A 12,192-nucleotide genomic window follows, 5' to 3' on the forward strand; every position below is an offset into this window, starting at 1 on the left:
CACCTCCCCGCACGCGCTCCCCCTTAGACGCCAGCTACCCGCATTCATAGCAAGTAGTACCAGTAAAATATTGCGCTATAAGCCCGCTTATATGGAGGAGAGAGGGGCATTGACAAAGTCAAGGAGTGGGCTCTGCAAGAGCCCGTCTCTACACGTGCTCCTAGGTATAAAAAAACTAATTCTAAAAAAGGCATAAAAAATAATTGTGTCTAAAAAAAGAAAGGTAAAAACATTTGAGAGGAAATAGATAGAGAGAAAGTGAGAAAAAGTTGTAACCTTGTAGCCAACCTTGTAGTTAACACTATGGTAGTATTACATGAGGAAGGAGGGAGTGGTGCACATGCCAAGTTCACTGGGCTGCCGTGTTTCACACTCCTCCGTCGTAACAGTGGAGACAATAGCTTTCATAAAAAATAAACAATGAATACTCGTTGCTCGTCCTCTATATCGGAAAGAATACTTTCATTCGCCGACATGTGGGACGTCGACCATCCTGGTCCACCTGCCATGCACAAAATCATCTTGGTCCACCATGATCATAGCGCAGGCCCAACCTTTCCCATTGTAAGTTGGTCGGACAAAGGAACCATCATGACTTCGTTGAATTCCGCTTCTTCAAGAAAACTTACTATACCCGCAATACTGCTACCACACGTGAAGACTGGACGACACTGTACCACGTCATATCACTGAAACCCACTAGACAAAACTAGCCCGCCTAGGTCATCTATTTTGGAATGGAGGGAGTACGTCTCTATACTGCTATGATTTTGTGTTGTACTCCCTTCGTCCGAAAATACTTGTCATCAAATTGGACAAAATGGGATGTATCTAAAACTAAAATACATCTAGATACATCCCCTTTTATTCATTTTGATGACAAGTATTTCCGAGCGGAGGGAGTACGTCTCTGTACTTTTGCTACGATGTTCCTACCCTATGAACCAAATGAGGCTTGAGTTTATCCGTGTCGACTATTGTCTAATTGATTGCTAAGCCTACAATTTTAGGAGCTTGGGCTATTGGCCGGTCGACAACGGATAAGTATAAGCGTACCACGAGCTCATCAGCCCCAACGTTTCTCTTCGGTGAGTGTTTTGCAAGTACTATAGCTCGCATAGTAGCTAGCCTACTAACACCAAGAATCATCAAACAAGCCTGCTGATATGATAAACAGTTCAAACTTACATCTAAGCATGCCATATATTACATCAAAAGCTGGTGAGGATACATCTGTTTCCATAACTCAGAGAAGGTTTGCATGATTCACTATCAAACAAAAGTAGCAAGTACCGCCCACACAAGACAGTGAACTAGCCCTAAGATGGTTTGATAACACGCATCGTTCTGGTAATTAAACACATGGCAATGCAAACTACCCTGAAGAATTAGCGCGACCAACTATTTCCTGTCATCGATCTCTTGGGCAATGACTATAGCACGGACAGCAGCATGGGAATCGATCTCTGGGGCGATGTCCACAGGACTGACCACAACATCAGAATCGATCTCTAGGGCGATGTCCACAGGATGGACAGCGGCATCGGAATCGATCTCCGGGGCGATGTCAATAGGACGGACCGCGACATCAAAAACGATCTCTGGGGCATTGTCCACAGGACAGGCCACAACATTGAAATCATCAAGGACATCCACCGGCACCTGCAAAACCCTAACATATTAGCAAGCACATTGCAAATAATCAAAAACCACAACTATGGTAAGCCATTATTTTTTACCTTGTGCAGCTCACCGGGGGATCCCATCCCTCCGGGGGCCATCTCCTCGTCCTCGATGGGGGCCATCACCTTGCCAGGGGAATACTGGTTCTCAACGGTGACTATCTCCTCAAACTCGGCCTTGAGCCTCGCATAGGTGGCCATTAGAGTTTCTGGGGTAGGCACGGTGGGGCCCTTGCTATTCTTCCAACTTTCTTTCAGGAGTTCGTCCACCAACATTGTCAACTCTTTTGCCAGTGCTTGTTTCTTGGAGCTCTTCGTCTACATGAGTTAGCCCGCCAACATGGTCAACTCGTTGGTCGGTGCTCGCTTCCTGGAGATCGCTGTCTCAAGTGGGTTGTTGATTTCTACTACACAACCTTCTTCTTGTAGACGTTGTTGGGCCTGCAAGTGCACAGGTTTGTAGGACAATAGCAAATTTCCCTCAAGTGGATGACCTAAGGTTTATCAATCCGTAGGAGGCATAGGATGAAGATGGTTTCTCTCAAGCAACCCTGCAACCAAATAACAAAGAGTCTCTTGTGTCCCCAACACACCCAATACAATGGTAAATTGTATAGGTGCACTAGTTCGGCGAAGAGATGGTGATACAAGTGCAATATGGATGGTAGATAAAGGTATTTCTAATCTGAAATTATAAAAACATCAAGGTAACTAATGATAAAAGTGAGCGTAAACGGTATTGCAATGGTAGGAAACAAGGAATAGGGTTCATACTTTCACTAGTGCAAGTTCTCTCAACAATAGTAACGTAGATATATCATATAACAATCCCTCAACATGCAACAAAGAGTCACTCCAAAGCAACTAATAGCGGAGAACAAACGAAGAGATTATGGTAGGGTACGAAACCACCTCAAAGTTATTCTTTCGAATCAATCTATTCAAGAGTTCGTACTAGAATAACACCTTAAGACACAAATCAACCAAAACCCTAATGTCACCTAGATACTCCATTGTCACCTCAAGTATCCGTGGGCATGATTATATGATATGCATCACACAATCTCAGATTCATCTATTCAACCAACACAAAGTACTTCAAAGAGTGCCCCAAAGTTTCTACCGGAGAGTCAAGAACGTGTGCCAACCCCTATGCATAGGTTCATGGGCGGAACCCGCAAGTTGGTCACCAAAACATACATCAAGTGGCACATGATATCCCATTGTCACCACAGATAAGCACGGCAAGACATACATCAAGTGTTCTCATAAAATACTCAATCCGATAAGATAACTTCAAAGGGAAAACTCAATTCATCACAAGAGAGTAGAGGGGGAGAAACATCATAAGATCCAACTACAATAGCAAAGCTTGGGATACATCAAGATTGTGCCATAGAGGGAACATGAGAGAGAACACGAGAGAGAGAGAGATCAAACACATAGCTACTGGTACATACCCTCAGCCTTGAGGATGAACTACTCCCTCCTCGTCATGGAGATCGTCGGGATGATGAAGATGGCCACCGGTGAAGGATTCCCCCCTCCGGCAGGGTGCCAGAACGGGCTCCCGAGAGGTTTTTGGTGGCTACAGAGGCTTGCGGCGGCGGAACTCCCGATCTATCTTGATATCTGATGTTTTTAGGGTACGTAGGCTTATATAGGTGAAAGAAGTCGGTCGGGAGGTGGTCGAGGGGCCCACGAGACAGGGGGCGCGCCCTATAGGGGGGCGCTCCCTCCTATCTCGTGGCTTCCTCGATGACCCCCCGGCTTGCACTCCAATCTCCTGGATCATAATCTTCCCAAAAATCACGCTGCCGAAGGTTTATTCCGTTTGGACTCCGTTTGATATTCCTTTTCTTCGAAATACTGAAACAGGCAATAAAACAGCAATATGGGTTGGGCCTCCGGTTAATAGGTTAGTCCCAAAAGTAATATAAAAGTGTATAATAAAGCCCATAATCATTCAAAACAAGTAATAAAATAGCATGGAACAATCAAAAATTATAGATACGTTGGAGACGTATCAAGCATCCCCAAGCTTAATTCCTGCTCGTCCTCGAGTAGGTAAATGATAAAAACAGAATTTTTGATGTGGAATGCTACCTAGCATGATTCTCAATGTAATTTCTCTTTATTGTGGCATGAATGTTCAGATCCAAGTGATTCAAAATAAAAGTTCATATTGACAAAAGAAATAGTAATACTTCAAGCCTACTAATAAAAGTAATCATGTCTTCTCAAATAGCAAGGCTAAAGAAAGTTCATCCCTACAAAATCATATAGTTAGGCTATGCTTCATTTTCGTCACACAAAGATGTTCCCAACTTCTATACCCCCGATGACAAACCAAGCAATTGTTTCGTACTTAAATAATCTCAAACTTTTTCAACCTTCACGCAATACATGAGCGTGAGCCATGGATATAGCACTATGGGTGGAATAGAATAATGATTGGGGATTGTGTGGAGAAGACAAAAAAGCAGAAAGTCTCACATTGACGAGGATAATCAACGGGCTATGGGAATGCCCATCAATTGATGTCAACATGAGGAGTAGGGATTGCCATGCAACGGATGCACTAGAGCTATAAATGAATGAAAGCTCAACAAAAGAAAACTAGTGGGTGTGCATCCAACTTGCTTGCTCACGAAGACCTAGGGCATTTGAGGAAGCCCATCATAGGAATATACAAGCCAAGTTCTATAATGAAAAATTCCCACTAGTATATGAAAGTGACAACACATGAGACTCTCTACATGAAACATGGTGCTACTTTGAAGCACAAGTGTGGAAAAAGAGATAGTAGCATTGCCCCTTTATTTATTTATTTTCTTTTTCTTTCTTTTTCTTTCTTTTTTTTCTTTTTTTCTTTGGCCTTTTTTTTGGCCTTTCCCTTTTTTTCTTTTTGGGCAATGCTCTAATAATGATGATCATCACACTTCTATTGATTACAACACGTGCACTACAACTCGAAACTAAAACAAGATATGACTCTATATGAATGCCTCCGGCGGTGTACCAGGGTGGTGCAATGAATCAAGAGTGACATGTATAAAAATTATGCATGGTGGCTTTGCCACAAATACGATGTCAACTACATGATCATGCTATGGCAATATGACAAAAGTAATGTATGTCATGATGATGATGAACTGAATGGCGGAAAGTTGCATGGCAATATATCTCGGAATGGCTATGGAAATGCCATAAATAGGTAGGTATGGTGGCTGTTTTGAGGAATATATAATGAGGCTTATGTATGATAGAGCGTATCATATCACGGGGTTTGGATGCACGGCGAAGTTTGCACCAACTCTTAAGGTGAGAAAGGGCAATGCACAGTACTGAAGAGGCTAGCAATGATGGAAAGGTAAAAGTGTGCATAATCCATGGACTCAACATTAGTCAAAAGAACTCATATACTTATTGCAAAAAATTAGAAGTCATCAAAAACCAAGCACTACACGCATGCTCCTAGGGGGATAGATTGGTAGGAAAAGACCACGCTCGTCCTCGACCGCCACTCATAAGGATGCACAAGCCAGGTACACTTCATGCTTCAAATTTGTTACACAACTTTAACCATACGTGCATGCTACGGGACTTGCTAACTTCAACTCAAGCATTTTTTAAATTCATAATCACCCAACTAGCATGACTTTAATATCACTACCTCCCTATCTCAAAACAATTATCAAGTATCAAGTTGATCATAGCATCCAATTCACTTCTATGATAGTTTTCATTCAAATTACCATACTATTTAAGACTCTCAAAATAATATAAGTGAAGCATGAGAGTTCATTAATTTCTACAAAATAAAACCACTGCAGTGCTCTAAAAACATATAAGTGAAGCACTATAGCAAACGACAAACTACTCCGAAAGATATAAGTGAAGATCAATGAGTAGCTAAATAATTATGCAACTATGTGAAGACTCTCTCTCATTTAAGAATTTCAGATCTTGGTATTTTATTCATACAGCAAGCAAAGAAAAACAAAATGACATTGCAAGGATAGCACAACTCATGTGAAGAAGCAAAAACTTAGGCTCAACCGATACTAACCGATGATTGTCGAAGAAGAAAGGTGGGATGCCTACCGGGGCATCCCCAAGCTTAAATGCTTGAGACTTCTTGAAATATTATCTTGGGGTGCCTTGGGCATCCCCAAGCTTGAACTTTTGTGTCTCCTTAATTCCTCTCATATCATGGTTTCTCTATTTCTCAAAAGCTTCATCCACACCAAACTCAACAAGAACTCATGAGATAGGTTAGTATAAACCAATGCAAAACCTTATCATTTTATACTGTAACAAATCACTTAAATTATTATTCAACATTGAATACTAAATGCCTCTGCATATTTAATACTCCTATCCTCAAATAGAATCATTAAAAAGCAAACATATGCAAACAATGCAAACATAACAACAATCTGCCAAAATAGTAGTCTGTAAAGAATGCAAGAGTATCAATACTTCCCTAACTCCAAAAATTATAAGAGAAATACTATGATGTAGAAGATTTATCAGATCTCAATAAGAAAAAGGATTAAACATTATACCATTCTATGACTTTTCTAGGGAATTTTTGCAACAGAGGTAAACTTTCTGTTTTCAAACAGCAACATGTATACTAGCAAAATAAGCATGGTAAAGGCTATCCTTGACATTTTTATTGAAACTAAAGATGCAAAAACATTATTCTAAATAACAGCAAGCAAATAATAACAAAATAAAATGACGCTCCAAGCAAAACACATATCAAGTGGGGAATAAAAATATAGTTCCAAGTAAAGTTACCGATGAACAAAGACGAAAGAGGGGATGCCTTCCGGAGCATACCCAAGCTTAGTTGCTTGGTTGTCCTTGAATATTACCTTGGGGTGCCTTGGGCATCCCCAATCTTAGGCTCTTGCCTCTCCTTATTCCATAGTCCATCGAATCTTTTACCCAAAACTTGAAAACTTCAACCACACAAAACTCAAAACAAAACTCGTAAGCTCCGTTAGTATAAGAAAACAAACCACCACTTAGGTACTATAATGAACTCATTCTTTATTTATATTGGTGTTAAACCTACTGTATTCCAACTTATCTATGGTCCATACCCTTTGATACTACTCATAGATTCATCAAAATAAGCAAACAACACAATGAAAACAGAATCTGTCAAAAACAGAACAGTATGTAGTAATCTGTATCAAACGTATACTTCTGGAACCCCAAAAATTATTAAATAAATTGGTGGACCTGACTAATTTGTCTATTAATCATCTGCAAAAAGAATCAACCTAAAATCACTCTCTAGTAAAACATGGCAGCAATTCTCGTGAGCGCAAAAGTTTCTGTTTTTTACAGCAAGATCATATAGACTTCACCCAAGTCTTCCGAAAGGTTCTACTTGGCACTTTATAGAAACAAAAGCTATAAAACATGATTACTACAGTAGAATAATCATGTGAACACACAAAAACAGTAAGGATAAATATTGGGTTGTTTCCCAATAAGCGCTTTTCTTTAATGCCTTTCTAGCTAGGCATGATGATGGCAATGAAGCTCACATAAAAGATAAGAATTGAAACATAATGGGAGCATCATGAAGCATATGAATAGCACATTTAAGTCTAACCTACTTCCTATGCATAGGGATTTTGTGAGCAAACAACTTATGGGAACAATAATCAACTAGCATAGGAAGGCAAAACAAGCATAACTTCAACAAATTGAACACATAGAGAGGAAACTTGATATTATTGCAATTCCTACAAGCATATATTCCTCTCTCATAATAATTTTCATTAGCATCATGAATGAATTCAACAATATAACCAGCACCTAAAGCATTCTTTTCATGATCTACAAGCATAGAAAATTTACTACTCTCCACATAAGCAAATTTCTTCTCATGAATAATAGTGGGAGCAAATTCAACAAAATAATTACCATGTGAGATATAATCCAATTGAAAACTAAAATCATGATGACAAGTTTCATGGATATCATTATTCCTAATAGCATACAAGTCATCACAATAATCATCATAGATAGAAACTTTGTTCGCATAATCAATTGGAACCTCTTCCAAAATAGTGGAATCATCACTAAATAAAGTGGACACTCTTCCAAATCCACTTTCATGTTCATCACAATAAGATTCAACATCCTCCAAAATAGTGGGATCACTACTTCCTAAAGTTGACACTCTTCCAAACCCACTTTCATCAATATAATCATCATAAATAGGAGGCATGCTTTCATCATAATAAATATTCTCATCAAAACTTGGGGGACAAAAAATATCATCTTCATCAAACATAGCTTCCCCAAGCTTGTGGCTTTGCATATCATTAGCATCATGGATATTCAAGGAATCCATACTAACAACATTGCAATCATGCTCATCATACAAAGATCTAGTACCAAACATTCTAATGCATTCTTCTTCTAGCACTTGAGCACAATTTTCCTTTCCATCATTCTCACGAAAGATATTAAAAAGATGAAGCGTATGAGACAAACTCAAATCCATTTTTTTGTAGTTTTCTTTTATAGACTAAACTAGTGATAAAACAAGAAACAAAAAGATTAGATTGCAAGATCTAAAGATATACCTTCAAGCACTCACCTCCCCGGCAACGGCGCCAAAGAGCTTAGTTGACGCGGTGTGAGTGCCGTTTTACCTAGCCTCCCCGGCAACGGCGCCAGAAAAGAGCTTGATGTCTACTACAGAACCTTCTTCTTCTAGACGTTGTTGGGCCTGCAAGTGCACAGGTTTGTAGGCCAGTAGCAAATTTCCCTCAAGTGGATGACCTAAGGTTTATCAATCCGTAGGAGGCGTAGGATGAAGATGGTTTCTCTCAAGCAACCCTGCAACCAAATAACAAAGAGTCTCTTGTGTCCCCAACACACCCAATACAATGGTAAATTGTATAGGTGCACTAGTTCGGCGAAGAGATGGTGATACAAGTGCAATATGGATGGTAGATAAAGGTATTTGTAATCTGAAATTATAAAAACAGCAAGGTAACTAATGATAAAAGTGAGCATAAGCGGTATTGCAATGGTAGGAAACAAGGCATAGGGTTCATACTTTCACTAGTGCAAGTTCTCTCAACAATAGTAACATAGATAGATCATATAACAATCCCTCAACATGCAACAAAGAGTCACTCCAAAGCAACTAATAGCGGAGAACAAACTAAGAGATTATGGTAGGGTACGAAACCACCTCAAAGTTATTCTTTCGGATCAATCTATTCAAGAGTTCGTACTAGAATAACACCTTAAGACACAAATCAACCAAAACCCTAATGTCACCTAGATACTCCATTGTCACCTCAAGTATTCGTGGGCATGATTATACGATATGCATCACACAGTCTCAGATTCATCTATTCAACCAACACAAAGTACTTCAAAGAGTGCCCCAAACTTTCTACCGGAGAGTCAAGAACGTGTGCCAACCCCTATGCATAGGTTCATGGGCGGAACCCACAAGTTGGTCTCAAAAACATACATCAAGTGGCACATGATATCCCATTGTCACCACAGATAAGCACGGCAAGACATACATCAAGTGTTCTCATAAAAGACTCAATCCGATAAGATCACTTCAAAGGGAAAACTCAATTCATCACAAGAGAGTAGAGGGGGAGAAACATCATAAGATCCAACTACAATAGCAAAGCTTGGGATACATCAAGATTGTGACATAGAGGGAACACGAGAGAGAACACGAGAGAGAGAGATCAAACACATAGCTACTGGTACATACCCTCAGCCTCGAGGCTGAACTACTCCTTCCTCGTCATGGAGATTGTCGAGATGATGAAGATGGCCACCGGTGAAGGATCCCCCCTCCGGCAGGGTGCCGGAACGGGCTCCCGAGAGGTTTTTGGTGGCTACAGAGGCTTGCGGCGGTGGAACTCCCGATCTATCTTGATATCTGATGTTTTTAGGGTACGTAGGCTTATATAGGTGAAAGAAGTCGGTCGGGAGGTGCTCGAGGGGCCCACGAGATAGAGGGCGCCCCCTATAGGGGGGCGCCCTCCTATCTCGTGGCTTCCTCGATAACCCCCGGCTTGCACTCCAAGTCTCCTCGATCATAATCTTCCCAAAAATCATGTTGCCGAAGGTTTCGTTCCGTTTGGACTCCGTTTGATATTCCTTTTCTTCGAAATACTGAAACAGGCAATAAAACAGCAATATGGGCTGGGCCTCCGGTTAATAGGTTAGTCCCGAAAGTAATATAAAAGAGTATAATAAAGCCCATAATCATTCAAAACAAGTAATAAAATAGCATGGAACAATAAAAAATTGTAGATACGTTGGAGACGTATCAGTTGTCCATCGGCGACGCTTTGCCTAGTGCTCCAGGATCCATCAATGAACTGACAAACAAAAAGCAATCGAAAGGAAAACACAATCGCAACGAAAATGGGAAAAGAATAGGCTGTGAGAATCGGTCGGTGCTTCGCAAAAAGAAGATTCTTGGAATGAAAATATAGCACCATCGCTGGTTCGCCCACCTTTCCTTCGTCGGTACAGAAGAAAAATGGCGGAAGTGAGTAGCCTGGAGTGAGGTTTGTTCAATAAAGGGGAGAAAGAGCTTCAACGAGCGTTCCAGTGAAATGATGGTTGCTTCGTCCAGTCCAACTTCGAGGCCACTTTACCACTGCTGGTAAAGGTGTGGGTTTTGTGATATGACGGGTCATGACGGCCACACCGGGGTGACCAGTGAGTCTTGACTGTAGCACCTCGCTGTGATTTGGTGGATGGCACGCGGACCCGAATGCTTTGATGTCCCGCGTGTAGATAGAGCGGCTAGTCATATAGGAGTGCTCAATATTGTGCACCGCGACCAAGGCGGAGAGGAAAACGAGAGAACTATGTAATTAATGCATTAGTTAATTAGGGTAGTTTTGTAAAGTACGAGATACATTGCTTCAATCACAAAATGCCTTGGTTGATGTTATTTGAGATTTGAGCCCTATAAACCGGAAGGGAGGGAGTATTGCACGCAGTGTAGTCTAGTCACTTGTTGAAATCTCTAGAAAGGCAAATACTCCTTTCCGGTTTGCAGGGCAATACTAGCAAGTACTAGTACTATAATAGTGGGCTCAAATAGAAATTTTGTCTCATGCAAGATCCTGGCTATATGGATGCGCCAAGGCACCGCACCATGCCCCACCCCTGCACAAAGACTGCCACGCGAGCGTTCGCAACTGCCACATTCAGGTTGCGCTTCGCTCTTCGCCTCTTCGAGAAGACGAACAATGATGTTACTACTACTTCTACATTATCGAATCCACTGCTGCATGTCCGTCCATCACGTGCGGGAGGGATAGCGTGTAGAGAAAGATTCTCCTAGTCCTGCCATCCGCCATGCTCATGCGCGAGGGAGGGACGCACCTGATACGTCTCCGTCGTATCTATAATTTTTTATTGCTTCATGCCAATATTATTCAACTTTCATATACTTTTGGCAACTTTTTATATTATTTTTGGGACTAACATATTGATCGAGTGCCCAGTGCCAGTTCATGTTTGTTGCATGTTTTATGTTTCGCAGAAACCCCATATCAAATGGAGTCCAAACAAGATAAAAATGGACGGAGAATTATTTTGGAATATTTGGGAATTTCTGGAGGAAGAATCAATGCGAAACGGTGTCCGAGGTGGCCACGAGACAGGGGTGAGCGCCCCCTCCCCCTGGGTGCGCTTGGCACCCTCGTGGGCCACCCGTAAGGCGGTTGAGGCTCTTCTTTTGCCACAAGAAGCTAATTTTATGAGAAAAATATGGGCAAAAGATTCACCCCAATCGGAGTTACAGATCTCCGGATATAAAAGAAATGGTGAAGGGGCAGAATCTGAGAACGCAGAAACGGAGAGAGACAGAGAGACGGATCCAATCTCGGAGGGGCTTTCGCCCCTCCCATGCCATGGGAGCCAAGGACCAGAGGGGAAACCCTTCTCCCATCTAGGGATAAGGTCAAGGAAGAAGAAGAATAAGGGGGGGCCTCTCCCCTTTGCTTCCGGTGGCGCCGAAACGCCGCCGGGGGCCATCATCATCACCGCGATCTACACCAACACCTCCACCGTCTTCACCAACATCTCCATCACCTTCCCCATCTATATTCAGCGGTTCACTCTCCCGCATCCCGCTGTACCCTCTACTTGAACATGGTGCTTTATGCTTCATATTATAATCCAATGATGTGTTGCCATCCTATGATGTTTGAGTAGATATTCGTTGTCCTACCGGTGATTGATGAATTGCTATGATTTGTTTGAGTTGCATGTTTTATTATTGGTGTTATCCTATAGTGCCCTCCATGTCGCGCAAGCGTGAGGGATCCCCGCTGTAGGGTTTGCAATATGTTCATGATTTGCTTATGGTGGGTGGCGTGAGTGATAGAAGCACATACCCGAGTAAGTAGGTTGTTTGCGTATGAGATAAAGGGGACTTGATGCTTTAATGCTATGGTTGGGTTTTACCTTA

Source organism: Triticum dicoccoides, chromosome 3B (assembly GCF_002162155.2).
Source record: "Triticum dicoccoides isolate Atlit2015 ecotype Zavitan chromosome 3B, WEW_v2.0, whole genome shotgun sequence".
Classification (NCBI taxonomy): domain Eukaryota; kingdom Viridiplantae; phylum Streptophyta; class Magnoliopsida; order Poales; family Poaceae; genus Triticum; species Triticum dicoccoides.